Source organism: Bactrocera tryoni, chromosome 3, assembly GCF_016617805.1.
Source record: "Bactrocera tryoni isolate S06 chromosome 3, CSIRO_BtryS06_freeze2, whole genome shotgun sequence".
In the NCBI taxonomy this organism is placed as follows: domain Eukaryota; kingdom Metazoa; phylum Arthropoda; class Insecta; order Diptera; family Tephritidae; genus Bactrocera; species Bactrocera tryoni.
Genome location: NC_052501.1, coordinates 60,588,127 through 60,610,467, shown reverse-complemented (window position 1 = coordinate 60,610,467; position 22,341 = coordinate 60,588,127). Strand labels below are relative to the sequence as shown.

General features: G+C 34.4%; 1 protein-coding gene across 3 annotated transcripts in view; it reads right to left on the bottom strand.

The window, feature by feature from the left end:
- LOC120773005 (dihydroceramide fatty acyl 2-hydroxylase FAH2) overlaps positions 1-16,140 on the bottom strand; it is a 49,422-nt gene extending 33,282 nt beyond the window's left edge. The window contains exon 1 of one of the 3 annotated variants that reach the window (XM_040101923.1): positions 15,860-16,140. The gene's annotated coding sequence lies outside the window, so the exon portion shown is untranslated. The remainder of the gene's footprint in view (positions 1-15,859) is intronic. The other 2 variants (XM_040101926.1, XM_040101924.1) reach the window with 2 other exon arrangements.
- Positions 16,141-22,341: the final 6,201 nt, after the last annotated feature.

Below are 22,341 nucleotides of genomic sequence, written 5' to 3'. Positions count from 1 at the left end.
ATCTTTCATCAGCATCGTTTCCTGACCTCAGCACTGAAAACTTCTTCTTGGTGTCTTGAAACGAAGCACTATTTGGCTATAGAGACCATGGGTTGAAGGATTCTCTTTCGTTAAATGTTCAACAGTTTTTATTTTAATTTCTTGGTGAACAGCTATTTCATCGATTAAATACCATTATTTAATTCTGCAAACCTTAGTATCGACGAAAAATCAATGGTGCAGCCTTTTCTTTATTTGTAATTTTCGGTACATAAATCGCCCTTCCCTGGTTTGATGCATGGTACTTGGCGGCCTATCTTTAAATTTTCGACTTTTATCTCTACCTAAAATTATGACAGAGAGCAATTAGTTCTCGGTAGGCATCGTTCCAAACCCCTTAAGCCTGTTCTCTTCTTGATGAATTTCGTCACCTTAACACACATTAAATGTTCTTTATTTCCATACGCAATAATTACCGAAGGACGTTGTTCTTTTGATTTGCGGGCATCTAAAGCACGCAATAATTTTCTATCAAAGTGAACAGTCACAAACTATAGAATCTCATTTTGAAAATCAATTTTAATGGTTTCGGCGAGCTATTTGCGTTTTTCGGTGCGAATTCTTTGAATAGAGGACTTATTTGTAGGAAATTCATCAGTATTGTATCTAAGTGCTTCAATAGTAGCTAAAACAACATACATACACGGTATCCCTCATAATTACTGACACCTGTCTAGGCCCACTACCATTTTTGGATGAAGTCTTTTCACATTGATTTTTGTTTTTATTTTTGTTGTTTTTTTTTGAGTTGCAAGAACTCCACCTGCGTTGATTCTTGAAATGATATTACATATGTTTTCATTTGAATCATATGAATCTTCTTATATATGATCATTTGAGGATGTCGACTGGATTAAAAGCGCCGATTCTCTCAGCGCGTTCTTTCCTCTTGAATGGTTTCTTTATTTTGTCCACATTCTCTAAGTGACCCGGTCGACCTGGCTCTCGTTGTCGTTGCAAAATAGGCTTATTTTTATTTGTCTTCATTCATTGAAAGGGATTAGTCGATTGTATCACCTTTTAAAAATATATTTTTATAAAAACTGCAAAATTCAAATTGGCTGAAAAAAACTACATACGTACATATGCATGTGTTTAAAGTGAGCAAAATTATAACATGCATATCGGTAGTTCGTGCGTGTCGGCTGTAGTAAGCAAGTATTGGCAAGTTTCGATGCAAATCGGCACGGGTGATCGTAATGGTAAATACACCAAACTTAGTTTCCAATTGTTTTCACATGATTCAAACAAATTAAGAGAACATGTATAGAGATCCTAAAAACTTTAATTTTGTATGGCACCCTAATGTGCACATAAGTAAAGATTACAACATACATATATTATATTTTAGTAGATGATCCAATAATTAGAACTTAATCCATTAATAACCTTATCGAAATAATACATAAGGGGATTCTGTTGCTCTTGAACGATTGCACGGGATGCAAAAAAACTTATAACAATAATTGCAGAAACAGAAATTCCAGCGACTTATACCATACAAGTATATAGTATGCAATTATTTTGCTACGCCTCATTGTACGAAAATTATCGTGGGTTTGGATAAATCATATTCTTCAGCGATTGTATATTTTTTTCGCTTGTGATTTGTTATTGTGCTATCGCACGAACCGGAAATACCCAATTTTCGATCATTTATAATATTTTTAGTCATAGGGTGTCGTGGATGTTAAGGTTAACTTTGAACAAGATAACGTTCTTAAACACTTAAGAGCGATTTCTAATTAGAGAACAAATAAACAAATATGAAATTGGTAAGGCCCGCGATATTAATTCTGGAAGGAACAAAATGTGACTGTTTGAAATAAAGGGAATTTTATTTAAGAAAGACATTTTTTAAAGAAAGCTATTGTATGTCTCTTAGCTGTACCCTCCTCGCAGGAGCTGACTGGGTAATGGAGGTCGCTACCATCGCCGTTACGGCTTGTCACCTGGGTTAATTCCTGGAGCAGATCTGGACGGTGCAGGCAGGCGGCGTCTAGCTAAACAAGGTATAAATCCATCCTACTCTTCCTGGAAACTTAATTTTTATAATAGGTACCTCTGCCATTATGAGGTACCTGGCGGTAGGTATAAAACGCTAGGGGTAGAGGTTTCCTTAATATAAAACTTAATTTGGAGCAAATTGAAGGAAAAAAGTGGTGTGGGATTTTAGCCCAAACGTTGGTGGGAGAAGTGACTACTAAAAAGCAGTTCACAGCGGTTGTAGTGCTACAGTCAATCCGTTTTTACAACGTAGAGCTGCCACTGTCCTTGAAGACTGATACCTCGAAAGCGTTGGAAGCGTAATCACGATCGAAGAGGAAGCTTTACTACGCCCTCCGACCAGGCTAGGCCCAGGGCAAAACCCAGGAAGGAGGAGTTGGAGGCGAAAACTGCTTAAAAAACGGCGATTAAGTTCAATGAACTATGGGTAAAGCAAGCGGTGTTGAAGCTGTGATAGACGGCCGTCCTAGAGATAGTGGACTAGAGCTGCATCCGACCATACCGTAAGCGAAGGTGCTCATACCTTGGATGGTAAAAGCGATGAACTGCGGCTCATAAAAAGTAAAAAACAAGCGCTAAGTTCGGGTGCAACCGAACATTTTATAGTCTTGTAACTTACAAAAATCAAAGCCAGGAAAATACTTTAAGGTGTAAAACCAATCATATAGAGTAAAGTCAGCCGGATGTTCAAAAATCCTGATATTAGTTATATAGGGGCTAGGCCAAGTTTTTGCTCAAATTTATCTATTTTAGGCACAAAGGTACACTGTTACGAATAAAACACGCTCTTTTATTATCATTGGGATAACTCACACATTGGCCGATATATTCGGTACAAAGTCACCCCGAAGTTCGAAATTTTTTATATTAGGTATAAGGAAGCTAAGGGAAGTATTGGTCCGGTTCAACCCATTTTTGACATACAGACATATCATTATAAGAGAAGAATTATCCCTGAATTTCATTTATACATACATATGTCTCAAACATTGACCAACATTTTCAATGAAAAGTCAACTATAGGTACCGTGGTCCAAATATTCGGTACCTAGGGACTTGAACAGTTCTAATTGGATTGAAACAATTTTTGGTTATAAGGTGGCACACATTAAAGACATTATTTGTGCAAAGTTTAACCCCGTTATATTAATTTCTTCTTGATTTGTATACTGGAAACTGAACGTGTGGCTATCCTCCGATTTCATCCATTTTCACACTGTTGGTAGAAGTTCTTCTAAGATATGTAAAAAATTTGGTTGTTGTAGCTTAAGTGGTTTAGGAGATATGTACATTAAACTTGTTAGATGGCGGGTACATGACCACTTTTTCAAAATTTTTTTTCCAGCGGTGCACCTGGCTACTTCGATTCTCAAATATGAGTTTTATATCTTAATTTAGTGCTTAGTTAAGGGGCTTCATAGGTTTTCGGTTAATGGCGATTTGGTACAGAGGATCGTAATAGCAAGGGACACCAGTTTTGAAAAAGTGGGCATGGACCCGCCCTACTGAAAGCGCGATAAATCGGTAACTATCTGCTGCTGGAGAAAATTATTCGAGCTGCAGAACTTATCGAGCAGGTAAAATATTTTATAAGAGTGTACAGCTGCTGGCGTATGCCGATGATATTGATATCATCGGCCTCAACACCCGCGCCGTTAGTTCTGCTTTCTCCAGGCTGGACAAGGAAGCACAGAAAATGGGTCTGGCAGTGAAGTAGGGTAAGACAAAATATCTCCTGTCATCAAACAAACAGTCGTGGCACTCGCGACTTGGCTCTCACGTCACTGTTGACAGTCATAACTTTGAAGTTGTAGATAATTTCGTCTATTTAGGAACCAGTATTAACACCACCAACATTGTCAGCCTGGAAATCCAACGCAGGATTGCTCTTGCCAACAGGTGCTACTTCGGACTGAGTAGGCAATTGAAAAGTAAAGTCCTCTCTCGACGAACCAAAACCAAACTCTATAAGTCGGTGCAGAGGCTTGGACGATGACAGCAACCGATGAGTCGACGTTACGAGCTTTCGAGAGAAAAGTTCTGCGAAAGATTCATGGTTCTTTGCGCATTGGCCACGGCGAATATCGCATTCGATGGAACGATGAGCTGTACGAGATATACGATGACATTGACATAGTTCAGCGAATTAAAAGATAGCGGCTACGCTGGCTAGGTCATGTTGTCCGAATGGACGAAAACACTCCAGCTCTGAAAGTATTCGACGCAGTACCCGCCGGGGGAAGCAGAGGAAGAGGAAGACATCCACTCCGTTGGAAGGACAAGGTGGAGAAGGACCTGGCTTCGCTTGGAATATCGAATTAGCGCCACGTAGCGAAAAGAAGAAACGACTTAAACGTAAAAATTTGCCGCCGAGATGGTATGACAAGGTTTTATAGACACGATGGGCATAGAACCGCCCACTTTTTAATGAAATCCCATATCGCGACTCACCGATTTCAACTAAATTTGGAACGTGGCATTTTCATATTCCTATGTCACTCTGTGAAAATGAGTTAAATCGGACAATAACTACGTCTACTTCTCATATAGTACAATTTTAAATTCCACTTGATTCGTTCACTTTCCAGCACACAAATCAAGAAGCAATTAATATAACGAGACTAAACTTTGCACGAATAATGCATTTATTGTATGCCACCTTATGACAAAAGATTGTTCAAATCTAATCAAAACTGTTCAGGACCCTAAGTACCAAATATGTGGACCCCTGTAAATATAGTTAACTTTTGTTCGAAAATATCACTCAATGTCTGAGATATATAATTGAAATTCAGGGATAGTACTTTTCTGACAATGGTATGTCTGTGTGTCAAAAATGGGTTGAATCGGGCCAATACTTCCTTTAGCCCACAAATATACCTAATATAAAGATTTTCGAACTCCCGGGTGACTTTATACTGGATATGTCGGCCAATATTTGAATTATCTCAATGAAAATTACAGAACGTGTTTGTACATAACAGTACATCTTTGTGCTTAAAATGGATACAATTGTGCGAAAACTTGACCTAGCCCCTATATAACCATTACCAGGATGTTCAAGCATCCCGCTGATTTTGTATAATGACTACCTATAATGATTTGGACGTATATATGTATATGTAAGTCAGTGTATAGGTTATATACCTGCATGGTGTATGTACTATATATAAAAGTGCTCAGATTCCAATCCTCTGGTTGACGTTTTACATTGTAAGGTATGTCCCTGGCTTTGATTCCTGCAAGTTGCAAGAGTATAAAATGTTCGGTTGCACCCGAACTTAGCCTTTTCTTACTTGTTTTATATTGTTTGTTTTATTGCGACCAAAACAGCAGAGAACCTCAAAATCGTCTAAACACAGAAGCCTATTAATGCGCTAAAATGTAGAGCAATTAAGCTATATTTCACACCTGTTGGCGAGTACTTCAAGACTGTTACTTTTTGTCATTTTTATTGCATTTTTTTAATATTCTTCGCACATTCTCGTAAACGAAAGAGAAAAGTCGAGCACAACAAACTTGCTAAAAAACAAATATTATGCAATACCCGCTCTATACTATTCATACATATGTATGTATACATACATATATGTATATACATGTAGACATGTCTATATTTGGGAAAACTGCTTCATTTCAATTACACAAACAGAACACGTCGATAAAATCTCTTATTGCCTTATAGGCATTGGCCAAAATAATAGCCACGCGCTTATCTACGAAAAAATTTCGTTGCTGATGAGTACATGTACATATGTACATACATATGTATGTATCTATGTACATCAACATGTTTGATAAAAAACCCAAGAATCATGTACACCTGAGCAAAAATTGAGATTTTATACAAATAAACTGGTATCTGTCTGGGGTTGTATGAAAGCCAAATCTAATTGGCCAACATAAGTGATTTACAGATTATTAAAATGTATTTGTGTATTTAATTTCTCCTTATTATCCATATCTAACCATCAGTAGACCTAACGATGATCAATGTAGTCAGGGATACTTTCAATTTCCTCAGAATAACGAGCTAAATGCACAAAATTATGTCCCTAAACAGTTTGGTGTTATATTTTATTCATTTGTGCTTACATATTGTTTTTTGTTAAAGTAAAAAACTAGTGAAGATAATTTCTCTGCGAGCTCATAGCCACGCCTCTTAAGGGGTTTCCTTAAAGGGGTATTCTAGTCTAGAGGCATTAATGTCAGGTTATTTTTAAGTGTCGTAAAAAATACAATAAATATTATTTAAAAGTTATTTAATAATATTAAAAGAATACAAAAAATATAAAAAAGTTAAACATTTAAAAATAAACCGCTGATAAAGTGGGGGGTTTGAAAAATTTGCACGTGACCATATCCACCATTTCAATACTCCTAGCAATCTGAAACCAGAAAAAAAGTACACCCGACATTCGAACTACGCAAAGGTTGGAAAAAAGTGTTTCACGAAATTGCGACATTTTTGGCTATCAAATTTCGTTGAGATTTTGTAATATTGCTAGTTCCAGATGTAGACAAGTTTATAAAGAAAACTTTCTAAAAATTTTAGATAAATCGGTCCAGTAAAACCTGAGAAAACGTGGGTATTGTTTTGAAAAAAGACAGTTTGGAGAAAAAACGTTTATAGCTTCAGTTCCAGCCGAAACAGTATGGATGCCGGGTCAGAAAAATACCTACATATATCTCTGAAAATAATTTGAATATTAAAAAATCCTTTTGTAGGCATATTTTCAAATAGTTATTTTTTGAAAATATAAAAAAAGTCACTCTCTGAAACGTTTATTAAACATATTTCCTACAGAGCACTCCTATTAGTGGTCTAACCGAAAGACATTTTTGGAACACAATAGTATTTTTATATAAAAAAAGTCACTCTCTGAAACGTTTATTAAACATATTTCCTACAGAGCACTCCTATTAGTGGTCTAACTGAAAGACATTTTTGGAACACAATAGTATTTTTATTTTACTTTCCGGTCGAATAGACAAATTCGATCTAATTATAAAGTAAGCTACATACTTGTACATACTATGTACACAGAGCACAAATATACGAGCATTTTGAATACACTCATGCATCTGTAAACAATATATTTGTTTACTTAGACAACAACAATACGTATGGTAATGATTTATTTATACTTAAATTGCATACTTGATCTCACTTATTAGTGCAAGAATTTAGCGATAATATGCAAATTCCTGCTATGCAATATCAAATTAAATATAAATAATTACTTGACTTTCCTTAAACATTCATTTTTATTTGGAATTTTATTAGTCTCCAAAGAGCAATATGTAAGTATAATATAACAAGTAAGAAATGGCTAAGTTCGAGTGTAACCGAATATTTTATACTCTTGCAACTTGAATGGATCAAAGCAAGGGGAATCATCATGTACATAAGGTCTGTTAGTTATATGCGGTCTATAACAACTTTTCAACCATTTCATCCATGTTAGGCATAAAGATGTTTGTTAATTTTGTTAAGATAACTAATATATTGGCCGATATTTATTTAATATATATTATATTTAACCCATTTTTACATACATACATACATGCATATTACCATGATATTATTTATAAGTTATTTAATAACAATAAAAAAATATAAAAAAGTTAAACATTTCAAAAATAAACAGCTGATAAAGTGGTAGCAATCTGAAACCAGAAAAAAAGTACGCCCGACATTCGGACATTCACGAAATTGCGACATTTTTGACTGTTTCGTTGAGATTTGGTAATATTGCTAGTTCCAGATACAGACAAGTTTATAAAGAAAACTTTCTTTCCAGTAAAACCTGAGAAAACGTCAATACCCACGTTTTTTGAAAAAGACAGTTTGGAGAAAAAACGTTTATAGCTTCAGAATATATCCTTCCTTCTAGAATATATCTCATATATATCCATATATTCGGTATCTGCACTATTCGTCAAAAGTTTTATCTGTATGCAGATTTTTATACAGGAAATCAGATAGAATCTAAAATTGTGTTTTATTGGAAGTAGGCGTGGTTTTATAATATTATCTATTGAATTTGGTTGAAATCGGCCAAGTAGGTCCTTAGGGTGTTTCCGCACCCATTGTTCAAATTTAATACCGGCTTCTATGTCATCCCGGAGTAAAATTTTATGTCCTTGACAGTGGCAGTTTTCCAATTCCGTGCATCTACAGTATCAAACCGCCTTGGATGCCAAGGAACACGTGTTCCAAGTTTCAGCAAATATCTCAATTTTTATTCTTCATCCTGCATCATTTATATACATATACATAAATGTATATAACTCCAGTATTTCAAACTCGATTAGTTTTCGATGATACACACAACTGTTAGCTGTACAAAACTATTATACTCCGTAGAAACATGTTGCGAGAGTATAAATATATGTATGTATGTACATATGTATGTTAATCATGACGATAAACTAAATTTTTTCAATACATTCTCAACAAAGCTTGGATCGACTATATTGTTTTATTTCAATGAGAAAATATCTGTAATCGGCTCACACATTAATGCTGACTCTCATAAGTTTTATTATATAACCTAGAATCGTTCTTGGCAACGAAAACGACTTTGATTTATGATATACATATATGCAATTGAGTAGCAATACTTTTTCGATGAAAAAAACTAACACTTTATAATTTTATCAGTATGCCCGATAATGCCAATATTTCATAAGACGCCTATTGAAGTGTTCGCGAGAAAGATTCTGCTTATTCAACTTCAAATATAGCATTGGAAGTTGAATATATCTTATTTAAGGGAATTAAAGCCGATGGAATGTTGTGGAAGACAGAATTTCCAGCAATTGTTGTCCAAGGCGCTACGATTTGTGTTGATTGAAGGAAAGAGATATTCCATTTTAATTAAACAGACTAATTGGAGGAGAACATGGCGTCAAAATGGGTTTCGAATTGACGGTAACAAATTAACAGAAAAACCGACGAAGTTAGATGCAGGGAAAAACACCTCAGCAGATACAGCGCCCATGAAAGAAGAGAAATTATTGTAAATATTGCCTTCAAGTAGCCGAATTCCTTTCCCCCGTGTAATATGGATTTTAAAGTTATACAAAATATAGAGACATCGATGTGTTTTGGTCACTTTCGTGAAAAATTAAGGATATCAGAATTGGATATACATACATACATATATAGAATTAGCATATTTGCGAGTAGACCAGGAGTTATGATCACAAGCATACCTTTTCTTCGATACAAATTCATATAATCGTATAATACGCACTGTCCTATTTGTGTACAGACATATTTATGAATATTACCAAATTTATCGTCAATAAGCAAGCCAATCTTAGCGCTTTTTTCCCGGTCATTCTCTTGAAATATTAGAAGAAGAAAATGTCGCCTTGGTCAGGTGCTCCTGAGATTGCACGAAATGTTAAAAATTGAGGGACTAAATAGTTCGCATATACACAGAAAGACGGATCCGCAGACGGAAGGACAGACACACAGGCGGACATGGTTCAATCGACGTCACACTGATCATTTATATACATACTATATATGTATATTAGGGTGTCCCTTAAATTTCGCAGTGTTTAATTTTGTATGCATACCTTCTTAAAAGTTTTGTTTTAGCATAATACTATTTAAAAAAAAAATATCAGCTCGTTTTATCAACGCTAACCCGTACCGACTTGCGATTGAAACTTGTTCATGCAAGAACCGCGCAACTGAGCGCTGCAACCTGTAGCGACGGGTTGCAATTGCCATTTCGTATTTAAGTTTCAGGTCATTAGAGTGCAATTGTTTAATACATAAATATGTCGGTTGAATTACGAAATGATAAACAAAATATTTTCCTTATCGGTTTGCCTAGCCATCAAATTAGTGGTGCAAAATTACCATCAAATCGACAAGTTCTCGCTGTATTGTTTTATAATATTCGAGAAGTAAAATTGACTGTCAGTGAAAGTGCAAATTTAGTGATTAGGGAGTGTATCATATATTGGGAAAAGGCAAGAATTCCCACAAAAGCATTTCCCAACTGCGTAAAGAAACTAATAGACCTATATGATTCATGGAGAGAACTGCAAAAAAATATCAAAAAAACTCAAGTTACGTTTAAAAATCGTGAAAATGATTTTAAGAATAATCTTGATAACTTATTTGATATTGCACATGCTAATGCTTTTGATATGATAAGAATAGAGGAAAACAAACTATTTCTGATGAAACAACGGGAGCCAGGTCGACCAGGATGTCTTGGTGGTGTGGACAGAAAGTTAGCGGATAAAGAAGAAAGAGCTAAACAAAGACAGATAGGAGAAGAGGAAAGAAATGTCAGACATAGGGAGTTATTGGCAGTCCCGTCAACTTCAACAGCCATTAATGTAATAAACTCAGATGATTCAGGGGAAGAAGAGATTTTGGATACACAAAACGCAGTACCAGAAGAAGCTCCATGCACCTAAACTTGTTGCGACATTGGATCGATGTCAACTCAGCATAAGAGACTCTGTTTACATTCTTCATGCAGTAGTAGAGGCACTTGGTCAAAATAGCGATGATTTCACCATCAACAAGTCCTCAATTCAGCGAATTCGTACTCAGACTAGAAAATCTAGAGCAGAAGCAATAAAAGCTGACTTTCAGAACAATATACCTGATGTAGTAACAGTTCATTGGGATGGGAAACTTTTACCTGGGTTGGACGTGCGAAGTTCAAAAGAAGAACGTTTACCAATCATTACTTCATTTGACAATAGAGAACAGCTTCTCGCAGTACCAAAACTAGACAGTTCTTCTGGTAAGGATCAAGCCAATGCCGTTTCAATCGCCCTCTCCGATTGGAATCTTAATGAAAAAGTACAGATAATGTGCTGCGATACAACTGCTTCTAATACCGGCCGTTTCAGTGGAGCTTGTGTTCTTCTAGAGCAGATTTTAGAGAGAGAGTTGCTGCTATTTGCTTGTCGCCATCATATTTTTGAGCTGATCCTAAAATCTGTTTTTGAAATCAAACTGAAACAAGTAACTAATAGTCCTGACATTCCCTTCTTCAAAAAGTTTAGAGACAATTGGAAAAACATCGATTCTAATAATATTGATCTCTGCCTTGATTTCATACAGAATTATACTGCTGAGACTGATATTACATCCTTGTTGATGTATTATAAGGCAGAACTAGACAAATCTTTTGTAAGAGATGACTATCGGAAATTGGTAGAGCTATGTGTAGTATTTTTGGGAGGAGATAAAGAACGTAAAATAAAAATCAGACCTCCTGGAGCTATGCACCAGGCAAGATGGATGTCAAGAGCAATATATTCATTGAAAATATGTTTACTGCAGTCTCAATTTCGTATGAACGCTAATGATAAAAAGGCTCTGCAAGATGTTTGTTTGTTTATTGTAACATTGTATGTTAAACCATGGCTTCAATGCTCGGTGGCGACTAAAGCACCAAACCAAGATTTGTGCTTTTTGAAAGCATTGAAAGCGTATGAAAAAGTTGATGCAGCTACTTATATCTAAAGCTTCCATAAGCGAGTATAGCCAGCATTTATGGTACCTTTGTGAAGAAACTGTTAGTTCATCACTTTTTGATAATAAAGTTGATAATGAGACTAAAAGGAAAATTATTGCCAACTTAAACAGAGAGGAAAGTCCGAATATTGGAAAGCGCTACATTCCATCGACGCTAGAAATGTCTAATACGTTGCTTGGTAAGTCTAATTTTTATAGATCTTATGTATATTATTTTTGTTATTTAAAATTTAATATATTTCTGAATGATTTTGTTTCTATGCGGAGCATCCATTTTTTTTCAAGATTTCAAATACATGCAAGCTTTCTCCACGTCGATGTATCTGCTTGGGAAGGTGATGCTGCCTTTCAGGATGCTTTACGAAAAGTAAGCCAGTTAAAAGTCGTAAATGACACTGCTGAAATAGCCGTTAAAGACTTGCAAGACTTTAACGGACTAATCACAGCCGAAGAAGAGCAAAAACAATTTTTATTACGATGTGTCCAGGAACATAGGCACTTATATCCAGATTGTAAAAAAAAAAGTTATCCTGCTTAATTTTAAGGTTCTTTTAATAAATGTTTGTCTAACCTAACCACTTTTTTTATTTAATAGCGTTTTAATCAATTTTACAGTAACACAAATAATAGATAGGCTATATCTCAGAATAATGGCTATATACTAGAACAAAGAAAACTTTGGGGGGTTGGTCGGCACGAGTTGCACTCGTCGTAGAAAGATGAAAATTTATATTTGAGTATATATTTACATTTATAAAAAATATATAGGGTATGCGTTTTGAATTTCTAAAAAAAAAAGTTTTTCGGCATATAAGGGACACCCTAGTATATACATATGTATGTAAACAAAAACCCGTCCACGCTTCACTGTGGCTGATACATAGATAATACTACTACTAACATCTATATGATTTCTATTAGTTGGATTATAACTATTAGTTAATGAGATATAGCATTTTCGTAAAGCTACTTGTGTTAGTTTACAAAAAATGGATCATAAAGCATTTCGTGTGTTAATAAAGCATTGCTTTTTTTGGGGAAAATACTGTTGAATTTGGGCTCAGGGAAATCCACCGATGAAAAGATATTTGCTAAGCTTAAAATGGCGAAAGCACTGTGCAAAGTTGGTGCCTCGCATGTTCGTAATCCAACAAAAACAACGAATAACTGATTCTGAGAAGTATTTGAGTGCTCTTTAATCGTAATAAAACCAAAATTTTTCGTCAGTGATAGAAACATAGCTTCATCATTTCCCACTGGAGCCTAATCGATAGTCATTCTAGTGGACTCCTCACGCGTGGAAACGAAAAAGCCGGCTGGAAAGGTTATGACATCAGTCTTTTGGGATGCACGTGCAATAATACATACTTAAGGACTGATTACTGAGCCAGTTATACTCTATTTCACTGCGTAGTTGGTTGCAGTTCTTTTCTTCTATTCCAAATATTTAGCAATTGCATTATTTTTAAGAAGACTCTGTTTAAAATTGTACGCATATATTCAAATAATTCCTACAAACATCAATTTTGAACAAATGCTTATGATTTAAAATATAATTTTTGTATTTATGAGTTGTATTAAATTTTGCCATAAAGAGATAGAAGGTATCCTATGTCCTTACCCTGGTTCTAAGCTACCTCCCCTCCAATTTCAGCCAAATCGGTTTAGCCGTTTCTCAGTTATAAATGGTGTAACTAACAACAACTTTCTTTTATATATATAGACGGAACTGAGAGTACAAATACCGTCAAATGTTTGACAGAAAGTAAGTGGTCAACTTTTATATGGGAAAATGGAATTGTCGTCTTACTCTATCTTACTCGCAATTTTTTCTTATTTGCTCACCGTTTGGTCCTAACCTGGACTACGACAAACATTTTAAAACCGAAATCAGCTCAATCGGCCCAGCCGTTCTCGAGTTTTAATCAGACTAACGAAAAACAATTCATTTTTATTTATATAGATTTTTTAAGTAAAAACATGAATCTGTTGTTTTGAAATATATATTTTTTTGTTTGTGAATTGTTTTGGCTTTTAACATAAAACGATAGAAAGAAGTCTATGCCCGTCCCGAGGTTCCAAGCTACCTCATCACCAATTTCCAAATCCGTTTAGCCGTTCTTGAGTTATAAATATAGAAATCGACTTTTTTTTGCAAAAAAGGCCGCCGGCAGGACCTTCTTCAGGACTAAAGGAATATCCGTGCAAATTTTCACGTCTTTCCATGCTGTGATTCAGGCGGAATGCGCGAACATACAAAAAAGGCGTTTCATTTTTATATATAAGATTATTCGAATGAAATATTACCAAAATAGTGTACGTGTTTGGTCATTGGAAAGTACTCATGTCTGATTATAGGAATAGCTTTTGTATAAAAATAATAATGAAAACCTTGTATACTTGAAATTTGCTCAGTTATGGAAAATGGCCGACTTTGAGGACTGTCCGTAATATGGAGTTTTACTGTACTTTATAAGGCCGTTATCGTTTTCTTTCTTATCGCGGCAAACTTAATATACCCAGTTTAGGTTATAAAAACTTATGCATGTATATTTGGTTTGAATTAAACCTTCTTCACTTTCATATTTTATAATAGCACTTGTGGTTTTTATTCAACATTTGACGTATATTAGTCATATGTACAATATATGTACATATATTTATACTAAGGGATCCGGCCACGCTTTGCTGTGGTATACATTTTATACTATTCAATACAATGAAAATTTTATTTACGAATAAAGCCGAAATGTTTTTGTCGGTATAAGAATCCAAAGTATTGTACTTGAGGTCTAATTTTGGATATGTTTATATGTTTATTTTTTATATGTCTGGTTACAAGCGTTCCTGACCAGTTAATAGAGTTGCGCGCTTAATAGATTGTACTTAATACACATCAACAATGTTCATGGTTAATGGAGATGTCCGCTTAACAGGGCGTCCATTTAAAGGAGCTTTTACTGTATTCTTTATTTATGAATTGTCTTAACTATCCTATCTTTTAAGTTGGTTCGAACTGGACACAGTCCGCTAAATTTTACTAAAATCGGTTCAGCAGTTTAGTATAAAGATTATCTTCATTTACTTACTATTAAATTAGCAAATAAAATTCGGCCACATACATAAGTATGTCCGACTGCATTCCTCTATAACTCATGTGTACTTTAATTTAGTGATTCAACATTATGATTATCGCTGTTCTTGATGATTCAAAACTATTCATAAACAAGTAAGGAAGGGCTAAGTTCAGGTGCAACCGAACATTTTATACTCTAGCAACTTACAAGAATCACAGCCAGGGAAATACTTTATGGTGTAAAACGTCAACCTGAAGATCGAAATCTAAGCAATTTTATACATATATACTATATATAATTCCTATACTGACAGACAGGTTTGTTAGAAAAACGAAAACCATTATATGTAGTATATGACAGTTGGTGTAGTATCGACCAGATTTCATCTATTTTTCCATATACCACATATTATTAACATGTCACATACTAAAAAACCAGATGTTTGTTTATCAAATTTTTGCCAAATATTTTTATTTTAGGCACAAAGATACTCTCTTATGAGTAAAATACATATGTTCTCTAAATTTCGTAATTTTTGATCATAAAGTGGCACACACTAAAAACATTATTCGTGCAAAGTTTTATCCCGTTATATTAATTGTTTCTTGATTTGTGTACTGGAAACTGAACGAATCAAGTGGAATTTAAAGTTGTGCTATATGTGAAGTAGGCGTGTTTATTGTCCGCGGACGGACGGACAGACAGACAGTCAACCGGAGTTCAACTTTTCTCGCCACCCTGATCATTTCTATATACATACATACATATATGTATAACCCTAAATCTATCTCGCTAAGTTTTAGGTGATACGTACAACCGTTAGGTGAACAAAACTATAATACTCTGTAGCAACTGGTTGCAAGAGTATAAAAAATCACATACAAGTTAGAACGAGCAATGCGGGTTTATTATGAAAGCAAAGGCATGTGTAATAAAATACGTTTCTATGCAAAACTCTATGATAGCAGAATATTTTATATATTATAGTTTATTGTAAACACCGTCAATGTAGTTGAGTTTTTTAATTGTTAATTGTTGAATTGCTGATTTTTGAAAATTTAAAAATTTCTGTAGGTTTAGCCACTCTGCATTTTGACCAAGCTAAGAAATTTAAAAAAAATTCTGTATTTTGTTATATGTTATCATATATTTTTCTGGTTTCAAAGCACACTTATTAAATCTTATTTTAATATTTTTGTTGCTTATTTACTTTTCACTTTTTCAAACACTTCTATTAAACTTGAGTGAAACCTTATTTTGTAACACAAATACCGCTACGCTAATTTCTCACTTTACCCACAACTGCCCTACTAAACAAAACGAACAACTTCAAATGATACAACAACAACAGCGAAAACCCGAATATGCATATTTTGTTAACTCCGCGATGCTGCTGTGCGGTCAGCTGTAACCGACTGATGTGACAACCGCAAATGCTCAAGGAACACTACTAAGTTTTCGCTGTAGAAACCGCGCGACTTGCGACTTTGCGCAGCTGATGAAACCGTGACGACTGCGTAGCGAAGTACTTCAAAGTGTGTGAGATGCCTTTGTTGGTGACGGCCCGACTCACGGCTGACGACGCGCCCACCCCACAATTCAGCTACAGTTACATTCAACACACCCAGCCGATCACCTACAAACAGCGCTCCTATTCAAAGAACTTGTATATAAGTATGTATGGAAATGTATGCGAAGGAAAAGGTCTTGCTTTCGTGCGATTACGTCAACGGGTTTCTCAAATATGTGATACTAAATAAAAACTAAACCTTACATTTGCTTAAAGTTTTCATAAAGAAATTTGTCTCCTTTAAGTGATGCTCCTTATGTTCGGATAATGACGTTAATATGAGAATTGAATGAAGAATTACTGCTGAGCAATATAAAAAGTAATGGAAGAGCAATTGACTGGTGTTTCACTTTTGCTTTCTACTTGTTTTTTTTTCGCTTACAGCTATTATCATTCTATTTTGTTGTTTCTTATATTATATATATTTGCATTTGCCGGTTGGTGAAATACATATATGGAGTTCTAGCCGACTAATTGGGAATGACAGCACATACCTGACAGGGTACACAGCATACATACAAAAACATGTTCATCTATATATGTTTTATATACTATATGAATATACATATGTATGTATGTATGTTTGATACGCAAATGCCTTAGCATAAAATAAAAAGAAGTAAGGAAGGGCTAAGTTCGGGTGTCACCGAACATTTTATACTCTCGCATGATAAAGTGATAATCGAGATACTGTTATTAGCAACTTTTTTGCGAGAGTATAAAAATGATGCCCTCTGAATTACATGAAAATGTCTGAGAGATTTACCGATATTTTCGGTGAAAAATTAGGTTATGTTAGGTTAGGCACTGAGTTCTTCGTGTTCGATATCAGGGACCTTGAAAAGTTATAATCCGATCACGACAATTTTTCCACAAGGGTTACCTCAGCTCAAATACCATATTTGTGTAAAGTTTTATTCCGCTATCATCATTGGTTCATAATGTATATATTATACAGAGAAGGCATCAGATGGAATTCAAAATAGCGTTATATTGAAAGAAGGCGAGTTGTGAACCGATTTCACCCATATTTCTTACATGTCATCAGGATGTTGAGAAAATATTATATACCGAATTTCATTGAAATCGGTCTAGTAGTTCCTGAGATATGGTTTTTGGTTCATAAGTGGGCGACGCCACTCCCATTTTCAATTTTGAAAAAAAGCCTGGGTGCAGTTTCCTTCTGCCATTTCTTCCGTAAAATTTAGTGTTTCTGACGTTTTTTGTTAGTCGGTTAACGCAATTTTAGTGATTTTCAACATAACCTTTGTATGGGAGGTGGGCGTGGTTATTATCCGATTTCTTCCATTTTTAAACTGTATATGGAAATGCCTGAAGGAAACGACTCTGTAGAGTTTGGTTGACATAGCTATAGTAGTTTCCGAGATATGTATAAAAAACTTAGTAGGGGGCGGGGCCACGCCCACTTTTCCAAAAAAATTACGTCCAAATATGCCCCTTCCTAATGCGATCTTTTGTGCCAAATTTCACTTTAATATCTTTATTTATGGCTTAGTTATGACACTTTGTAGGTTTTCGGTTTTCGCCATTTTGTGGGCGTGACAGTTGGCCGATTTTACCCATCTTCGAACTTAACCTTCTTATGGAGCCAAGAAATACGCGTACCAAGTTTCATCATGATATCTCAATTTTTACTCAAGTTACAGCTTGCACGGACGGACGGACAGACAGACATCCGGATTTCAACTCTACTCGTCACCCTGATCACTTTGGTATACATAACCCTATATCTGACTCTTTTAGTTTTAGGACTTACAAACAACCGTTATGTGAACAAAACTATAATACTCTCTTTGACAACTTTGTTGCGAGAGTATAACAAGTGAGGAAGAGCTAAGTATAATCGAATATTTCATACTCTTCCAACTTGTAAGGATTAAATCCAAAGAAGTACCTTCAAGTACATAAGGCCTTTAGTTATGTGGGTTCTAGGGCGAGTTGGTGACGTAATTTATCAAATAATAGACCGTTACCGTCTAATCGTCAAGTACTGCAGTACTTATTTTTAACATTCGCGAAGTTAAATTGACTGTTAGTGAAAGTTATACATTTCAAAGATGGCAGCGGAATTAAAAAGCAATAAAAATTGTGTTTTCTTAATTGGTGATGTAATTTCTCAAATAATAGACGCAAAGTCTTATCGTCAAGTACAGTAGTAATTATTTTTATCATTCGCGAAGTTAAATTGATTGACAAAAATTTTATATTAGGTATATAGCCACCATATAGTAGCAGTATATTGAAGTATTGACCCCATTCAACCCATTTGTAGCACACACTCATACTACTATCAGGAAATGACATGACAGGACATTGGCCAATATTTTCGGTAAAAAGTCAACTATGGGTACTGGGGTCCAAATATTCGGTACCTAGGTTTTGAATAGTTTCAGTACTCCAAAAGCATCATTCATGCAAAGTTTTATCCTGTTACATTAATTGCTTGTTGATTTGTACACAGGAAGGGGAAAGAATCAAATGGAATTTAAAATTGGGTTATATGAGAAGTAGGTGTGATTGTAGTTCGATTTTAACTCTATAACATAAAAATGTCAGAGGAATATTACATAGCAAATTTGGTTGAAATCGGTCGGGTGGGTCTCGAGATATGTGTTTTCACCTAAAAGTGAGCGATATCACGCCCACCGTCTAATTTTGACCCCCGCTCCATTAAAACCCTTTTACACCCTCTAAATCCGAAAATTTAATGTCTCTGACGTATTTACATAGTTATTGATTTATCGCACTTTCAGTAGTTTTGAACAGTACCCTTATATGAGGAGTGAGTGGGGTTATTATCCGATTTCATTCATTTTCACAATGTCGGTAGGAGTTTTTATATTTGCGTTAGATAAATTTGGTTATTTTAGCTTAAGTGCTTTAAGAGACATATACTTTAAAATTATTAAAGGCCGGGGCCACGCCTACCTTTTCAAAAAAAATCCTAAAAGTGAACCTTACTACTGCGATTTTCTGTGCCAAAGTACAATTCTTTTGTGGGCATGACAGTGGTCCAATTACGCTCATCTACGAACTAGTAATTTTTTTAGCAAGGAACGCGCATACGAAGTTTCATCCAGTTATCTCAATTTTTACTCAAGTTACAGCTTGCATGGACGGACGGACAGACTGACAGTCACCCGGATTTCAACTCGTCTTGTCATCCTGATCATCTATATATATGTAAATAGTTATAACCCAATCTTAAAATATGAAGTCTTCATTTTTGCGGGGACTTCTTTCAAGACTTCACTAAAAAATGACCACCTTAAATTAATTTGTTCTTAATTTCTTATTTTTTCATTCGTTTCATTATTTTTTCGTGCATTTCTTATACTATACCAAAACAGAATATAACGAGATATTTATCTTTATTTTGATCGGTCATTTTTATTGCAGATATATGCCATTTGTACAATGCAATTTAAAAAATTTATCATTCGCTGCCTAAATTTCGGCAAGATATCTTTTTAATAAAAAAAAAAAAATTCACACAAGGACTTTGTGGGTCAGTATGTATGACAGCTTTTTCAGTGGCGAGGACAAATGAGCCCTTTTTACTAAGAAAAGGACGTTCGCAACATTTCATATCGAAATCTTAAAATCTAATTGATTGTCGATTTTTTTATATTTTGTAAGCAACTCAAACACGAAAAAGTTACAAATAAATCAATTTCACATAAATTTTGTAAATATTCTGAAACAAAGTCAACATAAATATGTACATATACATATTTTTATTTTTATTTTTAATTATTCCTTTGAATTCGTTGTAGGAACTTTTATATTTGTTATCGACATATTTATTTTCATTCAAGTGTAAATACATACATATCTCAATAATGATATGTAAGAGCGGATTAGACTTGTTCGTTTTCAATTGAGAGATTTTTGTGACTGTCACGTACTGAATTGCAAAATCGTCTCAAGTCAGTAAAAATGTCTCTAATTGAAAATCTCAATTTTAGAGACTTGTGACTGTATCACAGTACAAAATCGTTTTATGGATGAAAATATTTTTTGACAATTTTAGAATGGTTTAATAAATATATGAATATAGAAAAAATTACAAGACTTTATTGCTTATTTTGGTACCCCCACAACCTCGCTGAACCCTGTAAAAAACTAAGGATTTACTAAAACACTTTTTGATATGGAAAGAAAAATTGATCACAACACAATTGCACATCCATCAGGAGGCATGTTAGTGCAGATTAGTACCGCAATAAGATGTTCAAATACTTGGCAAATCAAAGACAGCTAATATTATATCAAAAATTAAAAAATATTTTCCAAAATGCTTTTTAGAACTTTCAAATGTTGTTGGAGCTTTTAGAGGCGCTAGTGTTATGAATATACATATGTATGTATATTATATCGAAAATTAAAAAAATATTTTTCAATATGGCTTTTCCGTATTTTTAAACGTTGTTGTAGTTTTTAGTGGCATACAACACTCTTTTGGAAGATCTGAAAATTTCAAATAGAGTTTCAATTATTTTGTTTCTTTGCAACACTGTATATATGTAGTTCACTAAACCAATGTGCACCGCTCGGATACACACAAATATGGACCAAACCTATTAACGAAATTAAAAAATTTAAGCAAATTAAGAAAACACGGCAGCAACAATTACAAACGAACGGGAAACAATGTAAATAAAATGATAACAAAGTTGCCGGTAGTCGCTTTGACAAGCTAACGTATGCCAATGCGGCATTTTTTTGACAACAGTAAACACGCAAACATTTCTACTACCCACACTAAAAAGTCAATGCCACACATACTAGCTTAACAGAAGCAAGCAAAATGGTATTGCATGTGGCTCAAAATGATATTTTGGTTTTATGGCATTTTTCGAAACTTATAACCTCGCTCAGAACTTCCTCGGACTTTTATCGATTTTTTGATCGAGAAAGTATTAAAACGTTAGCAAGGTTAAATTTTAATTTCGATGATATTTTATGTGTTTTATATGTTATTTTTTAATTTTATGTAAAAAAGCAAGATAATTTTTCCAGTCAATTTTGATAACAAATCTATTCTTCAACTTTATTTTACATACATATGTATACCATTAAGATCTATACATCTTCGGATGTAGAAAAGCTTTGATCTCTTATTTTACATTTGTCGTATGGGAATATAAAGAATTCATTCGGGCCCAGGTCAGGACTACACGGTGGATAACTCATCAAATCGATGTTTCGAGTGTTCAAAAATACAGTTGTTTCAGTCGATGTGTGAGAGCTCGCATTGTTGCGGTGGACATTCGGTGGTTGGTTTTTCTGATTTGCTTCGTGCGCGAACAGCTTTTTTTTGGATTCGGCTCATTTTGAAACACCCATACATTCGACTGCTGTTTTACTCTCGGGTTTATAAGCGTAAATCTACGATTCATCACCTGTCGCGTTGCCATAGAGGTGTTTCGATGCAATGTTATCGTATTTTTTTAACATTACATAACATAACATACTGGTCCAACAAGGACCTTCATTGAAAAAATAATAATAATTAAGTTCATTAAGTTGTAAAAAATAATCGGGCGAAAAAATGTTCACGACGTAAATTCATTTTTTAGCCGAGTTGAATATTTTAAGATACTATAAGCAACACAAATAGCATTCAAATGTCAAAACGTTCTAAGTAAATACGTATAACATCAAAAATGTAAAAGTTGTGATTGCAACATAGGGTTAAGAAATCCCAAAATACAAAAAGCAACCTGCGTATTATTTACGTATCTAATATATTGATCAAAAACAATGAGATAAATATACGAATAAAAGAATTAGAGATATGTATGTTGGTAATAGTAAATATCACATAAGATAACATATTGATAAGAAGAGAATATGTTATGGAAGGACAGATTTCTACACTGCCGTAAGGGGAAACCTGTATTTCCTCAAGAAAACATGGCCCATTTTCAATATACAATGTATATATTTTTTTATATAAAAAATTAAATATTTTATTAAAAATTTTTAAAATTTTTCATTTTCAAAGATACGTATTCTACAAAGGTTTTGTTAAATTTTTCAAAGAAAATATTCAAAACGTAGCCATTATAAAAGAAAAAAATGTTTAAAATCGAAAC